Consider the following 5,871-nt stretch of genomic DNA (forward strand, 5'->3'; position numbering starts at 1 on the left):
TTATCTGGCATCTTTTATGGCACATTTTTTTCAATACGGTTTTTTATTAGCACGTCAAGGTATAGGATGTATGGACGGATGGAGAATAAAATAAAGTACATACTATATAAAATGATGTGGACGAACATTTTTTATTCACATCTTATTATATCGTGTTTTTTCTCATATTTTATTACATTTTTTTTCGCGGTCAACAGCGTTCGAATACAATCGACGGTTCGAACATCGCTAGCTATGGCTTATATTTTGATGGCATTGATGACGTTGATGATGATGATGATAAACATGTTGGCGATTTTGATGATGTCGATGAGGAACATATTGACGATTTTGATGCTTTTTCACTTGGACATTCCCAATATCTCGCTTTTTCACCTGGACGTTCCCAATATCTCGCTTTTTCCCTCGATGGTGATGGACTTGGCGGACCTGGTGACAAGGGACCCCTTGCGCTCGATCCATTTTCGATGTATATATTCTTTTACACAATCCATGTCTTATCACTCGTAATCGAAATTTACGATTGAAAGAAAAAAGTTATATACACTGTTTATATACACTATCAAGTCGATGCCGCATCGCGACACGTTAAGAGAAGCGCCGATGTTCGGCTGCTAAGCAAAACATAACTCTTCTACAGTAAAATGAAAGTGATACTCCAGTGAAAAGTATAAAAACACACTGCGTTCCCACAACCTTTAAATTTCTTTGAAGAAGTGTCGATAACGATTTTTTTCTGAGAATAGATAGCGAGAGAGATCGATGACATGTAGCGTTAAGAGAAGCGTTGATGCTGTTTATATAAATTAGAATCGCTCGCAATGCTGCCTTATCTATGTCTAAATAAAGTATGACCCAATAGGCAAAGGGACAAAGAAGTCACAAATGAAATATAATAATGAGTTATAAGCGCTCAGTTCCGCAGTTGGTGCCCTGGAAGACGTACGAACGAATTCATCGCAATAAGAATAGTGGAAAAAAAGTATGGTTGATCATCGTGCGAACGTTGAGGACATAGCCAACGTAGTCGAGCACATTAGAAAGTGGATCCTTGAAAAAACTATTGTGAACAGTACTGTGAGCGAGACACTACTGAAAAATATGTGGGAAGACTGTAACGTAGATGATGTGTTGTATGTTCTCGGTAATCTGCAAAAAAGAGACATAGGTGCACGAATATCGGCAGTGCAATTCCTACGCAATCATGAATTAGGTATACGTGGTGAGAAACATGGAACAGTCAGAGAGCCCGTTTCTGACTGGTCTTTACTCGTGCGACAGAAAGTGTATCTACGGTTACGAGACAAATGTTACGAGAACGATGAATATGAAGAGAGGCATTGGTGGAATAGAAATGTCAATGTAATAAAGGACGATTATTATTGGGCGAAGAAAATCGCAGATAAGAGCAGAGGTTGGTGCATCTGCATTAAGATTCCTGCAGGTAGTGAAAAGTGTGTCGAACTGCTGATTATTGATAATATATGGATGGAGTTTCGTGATCGCGATCTTGCACCAAAACTATTTTTCGACAGATGCGACGATCAATGCTTTGAGTGTGGACAATGCATTTTCGCAAACACACGTAATGAAAAAGTGTTAGAACATTATGATATTCTAGATATGTCGCGGTGCTGCAACGTGTACGAACGAGTCACGAGCTCCATGGAAGAGTGTGACGTAATCTAAAGAAAAAAAAAGCATGGAAAATCACGAGAGAGTGGAACGCGAACTGTTGGAGCAGTGCAGCCAGGTCGCTACTCTGGTGGAATGTTTCGCGTACCTGCAACGATGCGATGAGTGCATCGAGCGGCTCGAAGAACTTTGTCAAACGTTCGCGCATCGCCGTTAGACACAAACAATCCATAGTGGCGAGGATCGCGCGACTCGCGGGTGCAAAGACACGATTAGAGCGACGTTTCGTGCACGTTGGTGGCGGGTACGCGAGTCGCGACGAAAGATCTCTCGTCTGGCGAAAGATCGACGACGGGTTTGAAAGCCGTATATCGACGGGTGATGTGGTCAACGTGGATTACATCGAGCCGCGGCGGTTTTCGGAAAACGCGAGAGAAATAGTGCTCGAACGTGTGCGAGACGCCGTAGAAAAACACGGTAGTGCAAAAGTGAACACCGTGTTCAACGGCGAGTTTGCGACGAAGGATAAACGTGCTAATAAGAGCATAATTTCAAAGAACAGCGAGATATACCGATACACTGATTTGCGCGAGTGGTACGAGCAGCATATCATCGAGCTCACGTTGACATCACTCGAAGAGTTCCAGGAACGTGACAGCGGGTGGGCATTGTCGCGAATCCTCAACTTGGTAATGAATGTGAACAAACTAAATCCTATGCGCGCGGGATGTTACTTCGAAGTGCCGCGGGAAATAGCGACGAAACGAGCGGTGATCAATGTTAGTACGATGGACAATGCGTGCTTCGCGTGGTCGGTGATCGCCGCTCTGTACCCGGCTGGAAAGCATACGGAGCGAGAGTCATCGTATCCGCATTATACGACGGTGCTGAATCTCGCAGGCATCGAATTTCCGATAACGTTCAAAGACATTCCAAAATTCAAACGGCTGAACGCGATATCGATCGGTATCGAATGTATACGGCATCGAGAATAAACAAGTCCTTCCTCTGCGATTCATCAGTGACAAGAAAGACAAGCATGTCAATCTCCTGTACATGCAAGATTCACGCGATGACGGTGTCGGCCACTTTGCGTGGATCAAGAACCTGTCGCGTCTCGTGAGATCACAAACCAGGAAAAAGAACAAGAAATATTTCTGCGACCGGTAAGTACACATGACAAAATTATTATAATTTCCCATCTTATTAATAAAATATAGGTAACTGTTATAATTTTTTGTTTTTTTTTTCAGATACTTGCATTACTTCAGCACGAATGAGAAATTGCAGTCGCACACAATGGACTGCTAGAAGATCAACGATTGCGCTATTCGACTGCCGAGCGAGAACGAAAAGTGACTCGAATTTGGGAACCTCTGCAACAAGGAGCGCGTCCCATTCGTCGTTTACGCCGACCTGGAGTGCGTTTTACGGAAGACCGAACCTGACAGGGAAGATGCGTCGTCGTACGCGTATCAACGACATGAGGTATTCAGCATAGGCTACTACGTGCGTTGCTCGTACGATGACGCGTTATGGTCGTATCAGTTCCGTCGCGATATAGCGTGGTTCGCGCGACAACTCAATGATTTGGCGCATCACGTGAAAAATATCGTATCCGCCAACGTGCCCATGGAAACGTTGTCGATAGAACAATGGGAGGCGTAGCGCGTTGTCACATTTGCGAGAAATCATTCGAGTCGGATGATACGCAGGTACGCGATCATTGCTACTTAACCGGTAGATACCGCTGTCCAGCGCATTCAAATTGTAATTTACATTATAAAAATTCATTATATATTCCGATCGTTTTCACAATTTATCGACGCGCATTTTATAATTAAGGAAATCGCTACAGCATATGAAGATACACGTAGATGTATCGATAACCAAAGGAAAATACATTTCCTTCACAAAACATGTAGCACTAAAGATAAAACTGAAAATAATTCTCAAAGAAATTGTGTAAAATTACGATTTATTGATTCTTTCAAATTCGTTAGTACAAGCCTCGATAAATTAGCGTCGTATCTCGATAAAGACAAATTAAAAATTATACATTCAAAATTTTCAACACTATCGGATGATGAATTTGAATTACTGACTCGTAAAGGTGTCTTTCCGTACGAGTACGTTGACTGTGCCGAAAAATTGCAGGACACGCGCTTACCATCGCGCGAATCTTTTTACAGTTCGTTAACGGGCGATACCGTATCCGAGAGCGCTTACGCGGCGAACGTAAGGCAGCGATTCCCCATCCGAACGCTCGGCGAGTACAGTGATCTGTACTTGAAAACCGATGTCTTGTTATTAGCTGACATTTTTGAAAATTTCTGCGAAAGCTGTGTCGCGAGTTACGGTCTCGATCCCGCACATTATTACACCTTGCCTGGTTTCACGTGGGACGTGATGTACATACGCATGTAAAGTTTGAGTTGCTCACTGATATTGACATGATCATAGAGCGCGGTATACGCGGTGGTCTCAGTCAATGTTCAGGCTGATACGCGCAAGCTAATAACAAGTACATACATTCGTATGTACATACGACCCGTCAGAACCGTCGTCGTACTTGATGTACTACGGCGTTAACAATTTGTACGGGTGGGCGATGTGTCAACCATTGCCATACGCTAAATTTCAATGGGTCGAAGATGCTGCGAACTTTGACGCGAGCGCGATCGCTCTGGATTCGCCCACCGGTTACATTCTCGAAGTCGAGTATCCGCAGCATATACACGATCGACACACCGACCTACCGTTCTGTCCGACGCGCGATAAGTCGCCCGGCAAGCGCGAACATAAACTTTTAGCGACGCTGTACGTCAAACAGCGTAACGTCATCCACTACCGCAACCTGCAGCAATGTACTCGTCATGATCTTCGCGTAACAAAGATCCATCGGGTGCTACAATTCGCGCAATCTCCATGGCTTCGCGATACATTGAACTTAATGCAAATTTCAGAACGCGCGCGAAAAACGATTTGGAAAAGAATTTGCATAAATTAATTAACAACGCGATATTCGGTAACACTATGGAGAATGTGCGCAACTACGTTGATGTAAAATTATTAACAAAATGGGACGGGCGATACGCTGCGGAGGCAATAATTGCAAAACCAAATTTCCACAGCCGTAGCGTCTTTGCGGAAAATTTAATAGCCGTCGAACTGCGCAAACTCGAGGTGAACTTCAACAAGCCGATTTACGTGGGTATGTGTATACTCGACATATCGAAAGACTGCTTGTACGAATTTCACCACGAGTATATGTTACCACTGTTTCGCGACAAATGTAAAATAATGTACACCGATACAGACAGTCATACATCGCGTCGAGGACGTTTACGAGACTATGAAACACGATATCGCTAAATCCGACACGAGCGATTATCCGATGGACAACGCGTTTGATATGCCTCTTGCGAACAAAAAAGTACCTGGTCTGATGAAGGACGAAAATAACGGTGCGATAGTAACCGAATTCGTTGGTCTCAGAGCGAAGATGTACGCGGTGAAGGTGGGACGGTAAGAAGGACACTAAAAAGGTGAAAGAGTAACGTTGTAGCGCAAACGATAACGTTCGATTACACACGGTGTTTGAACAAAGAGATCGAAATGACTCGTCGTCAATCGTGTATACGATCTAAACTGCACGAGATATATCCGAATCGAAAATCGCTCTGAGTCCATATGACAAACGATACGTCGTATCGGACTCGACGGAGACGTTACCGTGGGGACATTGGCGGATAGCTTTGTAATATATGTACATATCAATACTTATATTACTATTATGTTTTTACATGTTTTTTATATTTTCATACAGCGTATACGAGGTCTGTTCAAAAAGTATCGCCAATTTTGAATTTTCGCGGGTTACGTATATTCGATTTTCGATTTTTTGTGGCGTTATGTTGGTACTCATGTCTCTCACTTATGCCGACAAATTCGGCCATTTTGAATGTTCAGTTAATTTTTGACAGCTGCTTTGCTTGCACGTGTTTTGGTTCGTCTTCGATTTTTGCCTATTCCAAAAAATGGATCAAAGAATCTGTATCAAATTTTGTGTGAAAAACAAAATTAAGTGCGCGGACGCATTCCGAATGTTGACTGTGGCATATGGTGAAGCTACCTTGGACCGAAGCAACGTTTATCGGTGGTACAAAATGTTCTCAGAGGGCCGAGAAGATGTGAACGACGAAGAGCGTGCAGGACGCCCGAGCACGTCAACAA

Source organism: Trachymyrmex septentrionalis, unplaced genomic scaffold, assembly GCF_001594115.1.
Source record: "Trachymyrmex septentrionalis isolate Tsep2-gDNA-1 unplaced genomic scaffold, Tsep1.0 scaffold418, whole genome shotgun sequence".
Classification (NCBI taxonomy): Eukaryota; Metazoa; Arthropoda; class Insecta; order Hymenoptera; family Formicidae; genus Trachymyrmex; species Trachymyrmex septentrionalis.